Below are 17,010 nucleotides of genomic sequence, written 5' to 3' on the forward strand. Positions count from 1 at the left end.
TCCTGCAGGTCATACAGGGGAAACTAGTGGAGTTTGTATTGTGTCAAGGTATAACCAGATATTGAGGCCTTATGAATAAGCCAAGTCAGATATGACGATTGACAATCCATGGATTTACAGAATGATTAAAAAACACAGGCTGGAAACCACAGAGATACAATATCATACATCCTATTGAACTGTATTGCTGAAAACCTTCATAAGAAACACACATTACACAATAGCCTATTATCTCCATGTCTGCCAGCTCACTGAGAGGTTATTAGTGTCTTCTCTCTGGCATTGTATGACGTCACATTACTCCATATCCAATCATGAGCTGACCTTATAACCCTCACTTCCATCATCCATGAGCAGGTGACCTGTCCTGAAGTGCAGACCTGGATGAACACTCAACAACCCCCATCTAGCCACAAGCATCAATACGCCCTGCATAGCCTACGTCATACTCCCATAGCAGCACAGCTGACTGAAGGTTAGATGGAAGATGATGATTGGAATATCTGTCTGTCTGTCTGTGTGTCTGTGTGTCTGTCTGTGTGTCTGTCTGTGTGTCTGTCTGTCTGTGTGTCTGTGTGTCTGTGTGTGTGTGTATGGAATACAAGTGTCTGAGACTGGGAGAAACCTCCAGTAGATACCACCTCTGTCAATCTGGAGTAAAAGTGTTTGATCTTATTCGGTGATAGCAGCTATTTTTTAAGTTGTTTTCTATCTGCCATAGGCCTCTTTGATGCTTGGTCGAAATCATTGATGGCAACTAGCCAATTACAGGCTGTGAATCCTTGATTGGCATCTGTTGTCACGGTCCAAGTACCTACTGACACATAAGTATTGTAGGTAATGTGGAGAGGGAAGCCTCCGTACACTTTGACCCATGCACATTTGAATTTCACAGTACAGCATAAACAAACACAGAACGCAGTCTTTTTCACAGAAACGGATTGGCTGCAGGGCAGTTAGGGCAAATGCCATATGGGCTGATCTTTTTTTCTTCTTCTGTGTGTGTGTGGGGGCCTCAAGTAATAAAATGGGTGTTAGAAATGACCGGGTTGATTTCTGGTTCCAGTCCGCCCTTGTCCTATATAGTCATTATGTACCCATTTTGCCTCGGTCTGACTACCTACTGACATGCTTTGGGTAGGTAGTCATCATTTAGCCATTTTCTAAGCAGGGTTATTGTACCTCCACTGTGCAGAGAAGAGGAAGCCCTCCCTGGCCTGCATACAGTAGCACTTACAGCGTCTCTTCCCTTTATCTTCTTCTTTATCTCCTTACTGCAATTATTTCCTTCAATAGTTACACCCCTAAGAATAATTACCATCCTTGCCCTCTAAATGTGAATCTATTTCTGTTTGGAACTTTTCCCAGATAAAATGTTAAATGAAAAATGTTGAAAAATAGAGAATTGATCGAGTTAATAAAATAATAGAAGCTGTTCCAGATACAAAATTAATTCACTGTAACGTTTTCTAAAACAGTAGGGCCCTGATATCCACAAGGACGGGGATAATAATTCAGCATTTCTCAGGCTCCAACTAAAGTACGACCTGTGATTTCAATGACGCTCTTCCAAGGTCCAAAAGCGTATGGCTCACGAATCGATTCGGATCCAAGAGGTATTCCTGTGTACAGGTGGTCGTGATATGGGTGAGCAAACTGTTTAAGGGGATGTTTTGAGGGAGTGATTCAAATGACCATTTCACAACATCAACAAACCTCCCTTTGATATGTTGAGCATGAAGTATCACTTCATCACCCTATAAAATGTTTATGGAAGAGATTCGCAGGTCACATATTTTACAGCTGGAGCAATTGTTTGTTTACCTGTTCGAGTTGCTAACACTGGTGAATGCTGCAAACATTGAGGAAGAAAAATGCTCATATGAATGCTTTACATTACTCACGATTGATACAACGTGTGCCCCAGTAAAAGCCAGTAAACATTCCTATACACTGACAGCAACATTTTTATTTTGACCATATTTGTGAGAAGACAATATAGGAATAAAAGGCCTGCACTTTTGATAGAATCCTACGAATGAAATATTTACGAACCTCCAGCTGGGTTCAAGAAGACAACATACAAAGTTCACACCAGTTGAACTGACTCAGATTATATGTCCATCCATAAACTGCGATGTAAGCATTGGGAACCAATAACAATCCTATCTTTAGGCATGCCCAGACATGCTATCAGAATGTTCTAGAAACCAGGTAGTTGTTCTACTGATGTTAGCAACTAGCTACTCAAATAAAGTAATGTGGGAAGCTGTGGAGCATCTGTCTGTTGGAGGAAGCAGAGAAGGGGGACGTTAACAAGCCTCCAATTGCCTCATTAGGTTGTGGGGATGCTCTTTCCTAACAACAAGCCATGTCTCTGGTGAGGTCCTTTGCCTACTTTCCTACTCAGCTGTCTGCATAGGAGACCCAGGTGAAGCTCATGCTTGTAGGTAAAGCCCTAGCTGAAGCAGCTTGCAAACAGAGAATGACATACATTTATTTAAAAATTTGCCTTCAACCTGTTTGAGATGTTTGCCATGGGTTTGTGAATATTATTATAATTTTTTTTAACTAAAGAGTTTAACTTGTGTATTTAGTCATGCTGCCACAATACATCTCCCTTTAAAAGGTTAGCTTTTCTAAGACGGTTTTCCCTTTGTTAACTTCTAAAGTTTCCCTTTGCCATGTTTTTCTACTTTCCCCAATGCAAATTCAATAAATACCCAGCATTCTATGGTAAATTCATTGCATCGTGCAACTTGTACATCAAAACTCACTCAATTGTCTTGCAATGTTGGAAGAAAATCTTGATACCAAAAAAAATCTTGATACTTGATGCCACGGTGCTCTCCACACCAAAGATTTTTAAAAACTGAACAGTGTAGTCCCTCATATCTAAAAGGTCATTAGTAGTCTTTCAGATCTAAACAACAGCTACACTGACTATCTGAGTTAACCTTGTGTTTTCATTGACCTTTTATTTCAGTATTTTGCACTGTCTCTATTGCACACTCACAGGGCCCTACATACTCACACACACACACACACACACACACACACACACACACACACACACACACACTCTTCTCACTCACACATAATATGCACTTACATTTATACTGACTCCACACACACACACACCAACTCACATACAAGCTGTTGCTACTCTCTTTATCTCATATCCTGTTGCCTAGTCATCTTACCCCTATACATATTTACTTACCCCTATACATATTTACTTACATCACTCCAGTATCCCTGCACATAGCAAATATGGTATTGGAACTGACCCTGTATTAGGGCTGTCCCCGACCAAAAAAACTTGGTTGGCCAAGAGTCAACCTTTTCTTTCAACCAATCGATTGGTTTAAATGTTTAAACTTATTTTTTTCCATATGTATATATACAGACACACCCTATGTGTTTGACTAAAATCAACTACATATGCACTGATCTTGTCTGATGCTTTAAGCACACTGTTTGATTAAATAATTAAGACACACAAATAACTCAAGAAAGAGCCCGATGGTCACACAGTGTTAAAAAAATGACATTGAGTGCCTGTGTGACTGGTGCACGATGTCTCGCTCTCTTCCCTACTGTTGTGAAAAGGCACCACGGCACAGCAAGTGTTTATTGCACTGTCTGTGCTGACGCTGCAACGTACATTCAGCAATTTAGTTTCTTACACAGTATGCCTACAAATCCCTAATTTGTTTAGGAATGAAATTCCCTATTTCCCCATGCTCTCTTTACGTGAGACATGTAAGCACCGCATGCATGTGACCAATAGGGCCAGACCTACAGCCTATCACAATCACATCAATAAATTGGTTATAACAAACTCCGAACACAGTAACACGTGACAGCAAAATGGATGCGGACGACGTGACAAAGAAACTCGAAAAGGGGCGAATGTTTTCTGGTTGCTCAGAAGGGAAAGGGGAAGTCAGATCTGTGGAAGACATTGGACTTAGTCATGAAAACTACTGGAGATCCAGATAAAGAAGGGTATAGGAGCAAGCACTCTGTGAGCATTATGTCTGCCAAACAGTTCCTGTTAGAATACAATATGATTATTTTTCTGACCATTTGGAACAGTGTAAACAACACTAAATAAATAAATACCAGAGAGTCTGTTTTAATGAAAAATATCTAAATATATAAAGCCTTTATTACACCAGACTAAAAACAGTTGCATGCATTCGCGAACTGCGGTTTATTTCTTGTTCAGGCAAATTATTCAAAGCTCCCTTTGTTATATAATTTTAAAACTAAAATGCTTCCTTGCATTTCAAAACATGAATGTCTCATATGCTGTGTGATTGCATGAACTAATTAATGATTGGTTGATTGATTGATAGACACAGTAGCCTATATTTTGAAATAGGCCAAAGGAAGTTACGCTATTAAGACTAAACAGGACGCGCTCTTAGGCCAAAAGGTCGATAGTGGTTATACAAGGCTGCTATGAAAAACCTAATAATGATAACGATATTACTTATTATTACAATGATGATCATAATAATAATTGGAATAATAACAATAAGAAGGAGATCAAGAAAAAGGAGGATGCATAGTATGTGTGACAATTTCTTTTTGACTGTTTGGAACAGTGTAAACAACACTAAATCAATTGTAAGTAATACCAGTCTGTTCTAACAGAAAAAAAATTGGAAAGCCTTTATTACAGCGTAGCAAAGATTTAAAAACAACCAAATCTGTGAAACTGCTTTATTCGACATTCTTCCGATATGCAAGGCTTGGTGCTCACGGAATCAGTAGGCTATTAAACAAACACTCAAACAGGCAACAGAAGCGAGATCTGTCTTATTTCTGTTGATATACAGTGCCTTGCGAAAGTATTCGGCCCCCTTGAACTTTGCGACCTTTTGCCACATTTCAGGCTTCAAACATAAAGATATAAAACTGTATTTTTTGTGAAGAATCAACAAGTGGGACACAATCATGAAGTGGAACGACATTTATTGGATATTTCAAACTTTTTTAACAAATCAAAAACTGAAAAATTGGGCGTGCAAAATTATTCATCCGCTTTACTTTCAGTGCAGCAAACTCTCTCCAGAAGTTCAGTGAGGATCTCTGAATTATCCAATGTTGACCTAAATGACTAATGATGATAAATACAATCCACCTGTGTGTAATCAAGTCTCCGTATAAATGCACCTGCACTGTGATAGTCTCAGAGGTCCATTAAAAGCGCAGAGAGCATCATGAAGAACAAGGAACACACCAGGCAGGTCCGAGATACTGTTGTGAAGAAGTTTAAAGCCAGATTTGGATACAAAAAGATTTCCCAAGCTTTAAACATCCCAAGGAGCACTGTGCAAGCGATAATATTGAAATGGAAGGAGTATCAGACCACTGCAAATCTACCAAGACCTGGCCGTCCCTCTAAACTTTCAGCTCATACAAGGAGAAGACTGATCAGAGATGCAGCCAAGAGGCCCATGATCACTCTGGATGAACTGCCGAGATCTACAGCTGAGGTGGGAGACTCTGTCCATAGGACAACAATCAGTCGTATATTGCACAAATCTGGCCTTTATGGAAGAGTGGCAAGAAGAAAGGCATTTCTTAATTATAGATATCCATAAAAAGTGTCGTTTAAAGTTTGCCACAAGCCACCTGGGAGACCTGTGGAAGAAGGTGCTCTGGTCAGATGAAACCAAAATTGAACTTTTTGGCAACAATGCAAAACGTTATGTTTGGCGTAAAAGCAACACAGCTCATCACCCTGAACACACCATCCCCACTGTCAAACATGGTGGTGGCAGCATCATGGTTTGAGCCTGCTTTTCTTCAGCAGGGACAGGGAAGATGGTTAAAATTGATGGGAAGATGGATGGAGCCAAATACAGGACCATTCTGGAAGAAAACCTGATGGAGTCTGCAAAAGACCTGAGACTGGGACGGAGATTTATCTTCCAACAAGACAATGATCCAAAACATAAAGCAAATTCTACAATGGAATGGTTCAAAAATAAACATATCCAGGTGTTAGAATGGCCAAGTCAAAGTCCAGACCTGAATCCAATCGAGAATCTGTGGAAAGAACTGAAAACTGCTGTTCACAAATGCTCTCCATCCAACCTCACTGAGCTTGAGCTGTTTTGCAAGGAGGAATGGGAAAAAATGTCAGTCTCTCGATGTGCAAAACTGAGAGAGACATACCCCAAGTGACTTACAGCTGTAATCGCAGAAAAAGGTGGCGCTACAAAGTATTAACTTAAGAGGGCTGAATAATTTTGCACGCCCAATTTTTCAGTTTTTGATTTGTTAAAAATGTTTGAAATATCCAATAAATGTCGTTCCACTTCATGATTGTGTCCCACTTGTTGTTGATTCTTCACAAAAAAATACAGTTTTATATCTTTATGTTTGAAGCCTGAAATGTGGCAAAAGGTCGCAAAGTTCAAGGGAGCCGAATACTTTCGCAAGGCACTGTATATGGATGATTTATAAAGCCAGGCACATTTAACAGTGAGGCTATTGATTATAGATCTAATTAATTTGGGGTTTCCTCTCTACTCAATTGTCTTAGACAATTAGGCTAAGGCAAGGGCTGTTTCCTCATCTCTGTTGCTGCTGCCTCTACCACATTGTTCTCAATCCCAATATGCTGGTTAACTTTGATATCATGCACATAGCAACATAGGTGCCAATTCTACGGCGCACTGAAGACTGTTGCAGAAGCGCGGACAGCGAATGTCTCCAACGTGGGAGAAAGCGCATTTGTTCTAAAATAACATTCGATTTATTAGTGTTGCACCATTAGTGCAATTCAGTATCATGTCTTAGAGTGATGGACTGTGCCATCCCAATGGCCTCCGCAATGGATTAGACCACTGAGACAGGTGCAAATCATGTGTCGACCAGTCGCCGAAATGGGGTCAGCCCTACCCTGTATATAGTATGCTTACTTACTTACTTATTGTGTTCTTTATGTTTCTTCTTATTTCTTGTGTGTTTTTTTCTAGTATTACATTGTTATTTATTATTGCATTGTTGGGTTTTGAGTTTGCAAGAAAGGCATTTCACCGTACCTGTCCATGTGACATTAAAGCTTGAAACGTGAAACTCAAACTGTGTGTAGGACGGTTCAATCTGAGAGAGAACAAGGACAAAATGATGAAAGGAGAGCCTATAGAGACTATGAATCACACACAGAAGTAATTACAGAGGTATTATTGATTTAACAACACTAAACCTTTTAATGAATGAAAGCCCGTTATGTTAAAAATTGATTACATGCTATTTCCAGATGTAAACCTTTAGTAAGAACATATTTGATTGGACCATTACTGTATCAAAGCCCACAGTAAAGGTTATACAGTAAGGTTTGGTACCAGTTTGGGGAAAAATTCCAAACTGCAATTCAAAAGCTATTTAAACTATACACACTCTAAGCCATACTGTGTAGTCTAACATTTAGATCTTCTTGAAACGTTTCTCGACTACAATCACAAAAAGAGAGGTTCTGCACTTCAACGCTGGAAAAATGTTGTTCCCTACACACTGCATGTCTGTCATTGTCCCCAAACATCTGTTTGCACCAAGGCTTAAACTAAAGCTAGTATTTCTGACTAAATGTCTAAGGGGACCCGCCCAAATCTAGTACCACATTCACAGTTAATGGTCCTTTGACTGAACATGTCGCACACTGAGATAATTGTTGAGAGATTTCATGTCTCTCAAGCACTTTTCTTCTTTCTTTCTTCTCTCTTCCTTTCTTCCCCCTCTCGTTGTCAATCTGTGCACAATAGTCAGTCATTTGGACAATCGTTGTCTGGAACCTGTAGGTAGTTACTTGTGGAGCCGAACATGTATCTTTTTGTACATCTTTTACCTGTGAACTGGCATATACTGGCATATACAGTTGAAGTCAGACGTTTACATACACCTTAACCAAATACATTTAAACTCAGTTTTTCCACAATTCCTGACATTTCATCCGAGTAAGAATTCCCTGTCTTAGGTCAGTTAGGATCGCCACTTTATTTTAAGAATGTCAAATGTCAGAATAATAGCAGAGAGAATTATTTCTTTCAGCTTTTATTTCTTTCATCACATTCTCAGTGGGTCAGAAGTTTACATACACTCAATTAGTATTTGGTAAGATTGCCTTTAAATTGTTTACCTCTTGGAACTCCCCATCCCGGATCCGGGATCGTGACTAAAGCCTCAGGCTCATTAGCATAACGCAACGTTAACGATTTCTGAAAATCGCAAATAAAATGAAAATAATGCGTCTGCTCTCAAGCTTAGCCTTTTCTTAACAACACTGTCATCTCAGATTTTCAAAATATGCTTTTGAACCATAGAAATTGACTAATTTGTGTAAGAGTATGCAAAGCTAGCATAGCATTTTGAGTAGCATTTAGCACAACCAGATAACCAAATAAATAAAATCATTTACCTTTGAAGAGCTTCTGATGTTTTCAATGAGGAGACTCTCAGTTACATACCAAATGCGCAGTTTTTCCTGAAAGCGTCTGTGTGTAGGAGAAGTCGTTCCGTTTTCTACATTGCATCTGGCTACCGAAACGAACTGAAAATTCAGTCACCTACAACGTAAAACCTTTTCCGAATTAACTACATAATATCGACCGAAACATGGCAAACGTTGTTTGGAATCAATCCTCAAGGTGTTTTTTCACATATCTCTTCATTGATATATCGTTCGTGGAAGCTTGCTTTCCTCTCTGAATCCCATGGAAAAATACTGGCAGCTGACTTTTGCGCACCAATTTCGGCGCAGGACACCGGGCGGACACCTGGTAAATGTGGTCTCTTATGGTCAATCTTCCAATGATCTGCCTACAAATACGTCACAATGCTGCAGACACCTTGGGGAAACGACAGAAAGGGTTGACTCACTCCTCTCGCATTCACAGCCATATAAGGAGACAATGGAAAACAGAGCCTCAAAAATCCTACTCTTTTCCTGGATACCGTCTCATCTTGGTTTTGCCTGAAGCTCACGTTCTAGGGCACGCACAGAAAATATCTTGGTAGTTCTGGACACGTCAGAGTGTTTTCTTTCGAAAGCTATCAATTATATGCATAGTCGAGCATCTTTTTGTGACAAAATATCTTGTTTAAAACGGGAACGTTTTTCATCCAAATATGAAATAGCGCCCCCAGAGCATCAACAGGTTAACTTGGGTCAAATGTTTTGGGTAGCCTTCCACAAGCTTCCCACAATAAGTTGGGTGAATTTTGGCCCATTCTTCCTGACAGAGCTGATGTAGTCAGGGTTGTCGGCCTCCTTGCTCGCACACACTTTTTCAGTTCTACCCACACATTGTCTACAGGATTGAGGTCAGGGTTCTGTGATGGCCACTCTAATACCTTTACTTTTTTGTCGTTAAGCCATTTTGCCACAACTTTGGAAGTATGCTTGGGGTCATTGTCCATTTGGAAGACCCATTTGCAAACAAGCTTTAACTTCCTGACTGATGTCATGAGATGTTGCTTCAATACATCCACATCATTTTCCACCCTCATGATGCCATCGATTTTGTGAAGTGCACCAGTCCCTCCTGTAGCAAAGCACCCCCACAACATGATGCTGCCACCCCAGGTGCTTCCCGGTTGGGATGGTGGTCTTCAGCTTGCAAGCCTCCCCCTTTTTCCTCCGAACATAATGATGGTCATTATGACTAAACAGTTCTATTTTTGTTTCATCAGACCAGAGGACATTTCTTCAAAAAGTACGATCTTGTAACGTTTGTCGTCAGAAAGAGACCAAGGTGCAGCGTGGTAAGTGTTCATAATTATTTATTTACTCAGAACACCAAACAAAACAACAAAAGAATAACGAACGCCCTGTTCTGCAGGCTTCACAGAGCTAACAAAAAACAAGATCCCACAAACACCAAAAGGAGAATGACAACTTATATGTGATCCCCAATCAGAGACAAAGATAAACAGCTGCCTCTGATTGGGAAACACACTCGGCAAAAAAACAAAGAAATAGAAAACATAGAAATAAAGAAACAAGAATGCCCATCCTAGTCACACCCTGGCCTAACCAAAATAGAGAATAAAAACCTCTATGGCCAGGGCGTGAAAGATCTTCCCTATGTGCAGTTGCAAACCGTAGTCTGGCTTTTTTATGGCGGTTTTGGAGCAGTGGATTCTTCCTTGCTGAGAGGCCTTTCAGGTTATGTCGATATAGGACTCGTTTTACTGTGGATATAGATACTTTTGTACCTGTTTCCTCCAGCATCTTCACAAGGTTCTTTGATGTTGTTCTGGGATTGATTTGCACTTTTTTCGCACCAATACGTTCATCTCTAGGAGACAGAACGCGTCTCCTTTCTGAGCGGTATGATGTTTATACTCACGTACTATTGTTTTTACAGATGAACCTGGTACCTCCAGGTGTTTGGAAATTGCTCCCAATGATGAACCAGACCTGTGGAGGTCTACAATTATTTTCTGAGGTCTTGGCTATTTTTACTTTCCTAGGATGTCAAGCAAAGAGGCACTGAGTTTGAAGGTAGGCCTTGAAATACATCCACAGGTACACCTCCAATTGACTCAAATTATGTCAATTAGCCTATCAGAAGCCATGACATTATTTTCTGTAATTTTCCAAGCTGCTGAAAGGCACAGTCAACTCAGTGTATGTAAACTTCTGACCCACTGGAATTGTGATACACTGAATTATAAGTGACATAATCTGTCTGTAAACAATTGTTGGAAAAAATACTTGTGTCATGCACAAAGTAGATGTCCTAACCGACTTCCCATATAGTTCGTTAACAAGAAATGTGTGGAGTGGCTGAAAAACGAGTTTTAATGACTCCAACCTAAGTGTATGTAAACTTCCCGACTTCAACTGTGTATATAATGGTGTCACGGCATATGAACTAACAGGTTATAGAGCAAACAGCAATGGAATTAAATATGGATTTTTTTTCCTGGCTTGGCTTCCCTGGTGATTTTACCCACATACCACTACTGTACCTGTGATACTTCATCTTGTCATGCAGAAGTAACCATAGAGGACATCCACATGAATGTGTGTGCATGCCTGTGAGCATGGTTGTGCACACGCGTGTGCATATGTGTGTGGAGAGAGCTTTGACAATTTAGCCTGACTCTGACTAAAGGAGTTAAACGTCTCCCAGGGGAGCATTGTCTCTTTATAATCCTGCAGTGGATGAGAGAGAGATAGAGGGGGAGAAAGGATCTCTGCTTCTAAGCACCCAAAATAACCAAGACTGCTTGCTTACGATAAGGAGAGGATTTCACCGTGGACCATTTGTTTAAATAAGGTTTGTCAGGATACATTTCAATCAAGTGTGACGCAAGATGTATGACGTTTATGATCAGCTTAGGATAAGAGTTCAAAGGGACTAAGGGCATTTGCACAGTAGGGAAGGTTATCGTGGGAAGATCTCAATTGCATACTCCTCGCATCCTCCCTCTTCTCCCCTTGTCTCCTTTGCCTGAACATATCACACATGCCGTGAAATACATAACATGCTCATTCCTGGCCGGACACTTTACACCCCTCCGTTATGTTGACATCGACAGCCCCTTAATGGCCAGATACACCAGAAGACTGTAATCTGCACCATCATAAGTGGGCCATACCTTTTATAGGTTTTTGGACTTAATTGCCTCCTCCATCTCCTTTCCTTTCAGTGATTATTGCTCACAAGAAAAGTCTGGCAGTTGACACACTCAGAAAAAGGGACTCGAAGTGGGAATATCATTCTAGTTGTTGGTTACAAATTCCAATTCCAAAACAATTAAATGATTGACATGTGAAAACCCCAATGTAAATGAGCTTTCAATGACTTCGTCAACCATTTTGAAAAGAAGGTCGACGACATCCGATCCTCGTTTGCTAAGTCAAACGACACCGCTGGTTCTGCTCACACTGCCCTACCCTGTGCTCTGACCTCTTTCTCCCCTCTCTCTCCAGATGAAATCTCGCTTCTTGTGACGGCCGGCCGCCCAACAACCTGCCCGCTCGACCCTATCCCCTCCTCTCTCCTCCAGACCATTTCCGGGGACCTTCTCCCTTACCTCACCTCGCTCATCAACTCATCCCTGACCGCTGGCTACGTCCCTTCCGTCTTCAAGAGAGCGAGAGTTGCACCCCTTCTGAAGAAACCTACACTCGATCCCTCCGATGTCAACAACTACAGACCAGTATCCCTTCTTTCTTTTCTCTCCAAAACTCTTGAACGTGCCGTCCTTGGCCAGCTCTCCTCTATCTCTCTCAGAATGACCTTCTTGATCCAAATCAGTCAGGTTTCAAGACTAGTCATTCAACTGAGACTGCTCTTCTCTGCATCACGGAGGCGCTCCGCACTGCTAAAGCTAACTCTCTCTCCTCTGCTCTCATCCTTCTAGACCTATCGGCTGCCTTCGACACTGTGAACCATCAGATCCTCCTCTCCACCCTCTCCGAGTTGGGCATCTCCGGCGCGGCCCACGCTTGGATTGCGTCCTACCTGACAGGTCGCTCCTACCAGGTGGCGTGGCGAGAATCTGTCTCCTCGCCACGCGCTCTCACCACTGGTGTCCCCCAGGGCTCTGTTCTAGGCCCTCTCCTATTCTCGCTATACACCAAGTCACTTGGCTCTGTCATAACCTCACATGGTCTCTCCTATCATTGCTATGCAGACGACACACAATTAATCTTCTCCTTTCCCCCTTCTGATGACCAGGTGGCGAATCGCATCTCTGCATGTCTGGCAGACATATCAGTGTGGATGACGGATCACCACCTCAAGCTGAACCTCGGCAAGACGGAGCTGCTCTTCCTCCCGGGGAAGGACTGCCCGTTCCATGATCTCGCCATCACGGTTGACAACTCCATTGTGTCCTCCTCCCAGAGCGCTAAGAACCTTGGCGTGATCCTGGACAACACCCTGTCGTTCTCAACCAACATCATGGCGGTGGCCCGTTCCTGTAGGTTCATGCTCTACAACATCCGCAGAGTACGACCCTGCCTCACCCAGGAAGCGGCGCAGGTCCTAATCCAGGCACTTGTCATCTCCCGTCTGGATTACTGCAACTCGCTGTTGGCTGGGCTCCCTGCCTGTGCCATTAAACCCCTACAACTCATCCAGAACGCCGCAGCCCGTCTGGTGTTCAACCTTCCCAAGTTCTCTCACGTCACCCCGCTCCTCCGCTCTCTCCACTGGCTTCCAGTTGAAGCTCGCATCCGCTACAAGACCATGGTGCTTGCCTACGGAGCTGTGAGGGGAACGGCACCGCAGTACCTCCAGGCTCTGATCAGGCCCTACACCCAAGCAAGGGCACTGCGTTCATCCTCCTCTGGCCTGCTCGCCTCCCTGCCATTGAGGAAGTACAGTTCCCGCTCAGCCCAGTCAAAACTGTTCGCTGCTCTGGCCCCCCAATGGTGGAACAAACTCCCTCACGACGCCAGGACAGCGGAGTCAATCACCACCTTCCGGAGACACCTGAAACCCCACCTCTTCAAGGAATACCTAGGATAGGATAAGTAATCCTTCTCACCCCCCCCCTTAATGACTTAGATGCACTATTGTAAAGTGGCTGTTCCACTGGATGTCAGAAGGTGAATTCACCAATTTGTAAGTCGCTCTGGATAAGAGCGTCTGCTAAATGACTTAAATGTAAATGTAAATGTAAATGTCACATAATGACTACCACACCAGAAAACTATGCCTTTAATGTACTATTATTTTAAGGTTGTTGTTATCGAAACTGAAGGTATGCATAACATAAGCCATGGTGTATTGGCAGACTACAGTACAAGTGTTTTGATGTCTCAACTATTCAATGGAGCTCTTCATAAATAATGGGAGACAGCTAGCTATCTGTCAGGGGGACATCTGCTGAAGCCTACAGTCTACCTCCAAACAAACCAACCATGACTCAAACATGTAAACAAAGCCAGATTGTTCTACTTCTTAGAATCATTCTCGTTCAGAAACAGCTAGGGTAGGCCATCTATACGCAGGGTGTCCCAAACTCAGCCCCCCCCGGGTAATTTCAGCAGCTTGGATTGCCATCAGCAGCACAAGAGTGAGATACAGTACAGAGTAACCAGAGAGCTGAGAGGATCGTATTGAGATGGTATGGAGCTATAAGCTTCCGACCTGCCAGTAAGCGAGGCAATGGACAGCACAGACAGAAATAATCATAAAAGAACCATAACGTAGCTTGTTAAGACCAAAAATCACTGCAATCCAGTAGCATTAACGGTTGTTATTTTCTGTGGCTTAAGTAATTAGAGCACACCGTGTGTACATTTATTCCCCGTCTCTCCGCATTTTGCATCTAAGGATGTTCCTCTGCAGTTGGAGAGTATTGAGTCATTTTAATCTTTGGCACCATTCAGGCTAATTGGTATTTCTCAGTAATTGTGTAATTGTTTTAAATATGTATCAAAAGCCTGTTGGCATTTTGTGCAAAAAAAAAAAGTTGATTATTAAATGAGCAACCATGAAAATAACAATTATTATCATCATTATCATTGTCATCTTTGGTCATGGGTATGACTGCCGGCCGTGGATCAGACCTTATTTTTCATTGCTCATCTAATCATTTACTTGTGAGGGACAAAACACTGTTTTAGCTAAATCCAATTTTTTTTAAACAGATACAAAACACACCTTATGGAACAGTGGGGACAGTGAAGAGACATACACACAGCCACAGCCACATACATACACACACGATAACATACGCACTTACACGCATGTACCCATGGATTTTGTGTTGTAGATATGTGGTAGTAGAGTAGCGGTCTGAGGGCACACACATACGGTGTTGTGAAATCTGTTGTGAAATGTATTGTACATTATATGGACCCCAGAAAGAGTAGCTGCTGCCTTGGCTAGTAGATAATAAATACAAATACAAAAGTGGTATAGTATAGAGTATAGTCAAAACACAACACCATACATGTATAACTCTCATTGGTTTAGATATATCCTACTGTATAATGTATATACTAATAGATTATATGCTAAGGCAACACATTTAAGAAACACTAAAGATGGTGCTGCTATTCTCAGAGGCTGTTGATAGGAACAAGAAGCTGCATGAGAAGCACAGGCAGTTCCTTCATAGGATCACAAACACACACACCATATATGGAGCATGGCAGACCATAAACATTCGATAAGTCTTTAAATGGCTTACTAGTGGTGAGTGCGTGTACAATCATCTGTTTGCTTTGCCCTTTCGTCGAGGCCTTTGAAGAAGACCAACAGGCAACCTTGTCATGTTGTATTATACCTGTGACTGATACTACACAGAAATGATCCCTAAATCTACAGAAAATTGATGCAGAGAGCATTCAAACAAACAAACACACACGCGCGCTCGCGCTCGCTCGCAGGCACGCACGCGCGCACGTATGCATACACACGCCACAAACTTAAGTAAGCAGACTCATACATATTTATGCACGCCGGCACACTCGCAAAAGCACACACATAATAACGCACGCAGGCACGCATGCAAACACACGCGTGAAATGTTATAGCCTGGAGCACATAATTTAATTGATCATGAAATGATCACTGCCATACAGCATATGGTCTAACATAATGACTCCATACCTCATCAATTTATAAAATTCAGGCGTGCGCAAATTGTTACTAATTGAAAACTTAAGTGGGAGAATCATTCACTACATGCAAAAAAACGAATAACTATATTATGATCTTGAAATATCACTTTAAGCAACTGGATCCAGTCTACACTTTCCTTCATAGTGCAGGCATCGGGTAGCCTATGTCTACTCTTCAATGTGGACACCGTGTCAATTTAATGAGAATTATACCTGTGTTTAGGTGTCAGAGCAAGATATGCTCTTACCTTCACGCCATACGTTTGATTGAATCACTGCTCTTATAGGGATCCGTCTTTTAAATCCAACGATATCCAAATTCACCGCTTTTGATGTCTTCTGTTTGGCTTGAACATTTTGCTCACTGTTCTCAAATTGTTCACCGACTCTGGCTGTTCAGAAGCAAAGGAGAAGTTGTGCCACCAAAGGCACTACCATATGGTCTGATGAACGCTCATCACAAAAACATGGGTTTTATCATATCCTACTCAAGATTTTTTTTTTTACTTAAATATTTTACTTAAGATTCAGGCTATCTTAATTCAGCCTCTTTGATGGCGTGTAGCCTATGTGTGAGAGCAGCGAAATATCCGTCTCCTCTCCGCACCGTTTACCCACTACGCACGAGGTAACCTTCAAGACTGACAGTGGAACAGTCGCTCCAACTATTGGGAGCAGAAATTCAGACTGTGTATCATTAAGGCGGGGCTAGTTCTTAAACCTTTGAAAAAAAGCATAACTGCCTTTTTCTCCTAAAATGACACTGTTATCTTTAGTTTATGTAGTCTGCTGGACAAATCTGACTTATTGGTGGGTAAAAATCTATATGTATTTTTTAATGGAGATGTATAGGCTATCCAAAATGAAGCAAATAAATCATGACCTTTCATTTATCCAACTATGGATATCACACACATTCAAATATTTTGAAAAAAACGGACCTATTGCATCTTTAAATATATGTTAATTAAGGAGTCCCAAATAGTATTAAGTCAGACAATGATAAAGATGCCTGCAAGTTGTTTATCAACACTCAGCTCGTTAAGTTGTCAAGTAAAGGTGTGAAACAAGTTTAACATGACCAATGATCTATTCACACCTCAATTGAGAGACAATGCCAACAATTACAGGTCATGGGTGTCTTGGATCACAAGGTCAGCTTTCATATTTAATGTGAAAATAAGAGTGCATATTTACCAAACGATGCCAGGTATTACCAAAGTATATGATTAAAAGGGACCAGATGAGTGTTTCAACAAAGTTGAAAAGTGTAGACTAAAACCCCTTTAGAGAACCATGCTCCAGTCGGCTGTACTTTTTCCACACGTCTAAAACAAAAAAACACATACTTATGCATGTTAACAAACACATGTACACACACACACACACACACA

At 41.6% G+C, this 17,010-nt stretch overlaps 1 protein-coding gene across 1 annotated transcript in view; it reads right to left on the reverse strand.

Moving 5' to 3' along the window:
* Nucleotides 1-16,001, reverse strand: part of drd2a (dopamine receptor D2a) — a 33,466-nt gene extending 17,465 nt beyond the window's left edge. Inside the window, exon 1 of the mRNA XM_064984199.1 lies at nucleotides 15,865-16,001. The gene's annotated coding sequence lies outside the window, so the exon portion shown is untranslated. The remainder of the gene's footprint in view (nucleotides 1-15,864) is intronic.
* Nucleotides 16,002-17,010: the final 1,009 nt, after the last annotated feature.

The sequence above is a fragment of the Oncorhynchus masou genome, chromosome 13, assembly GCF_036934945.1.
Source record: "Oncorhynchus masou masou isolate Uvic2021 chromosome 13, UVic_Omas_1.1, whole genome shotgun sequence".
NCBI lineage: Eukaryota > Metazoa > Chordata > Actinopteri > Salmoniformes > Salmonidae > Oncorhynchus > Oncorhynchus masou.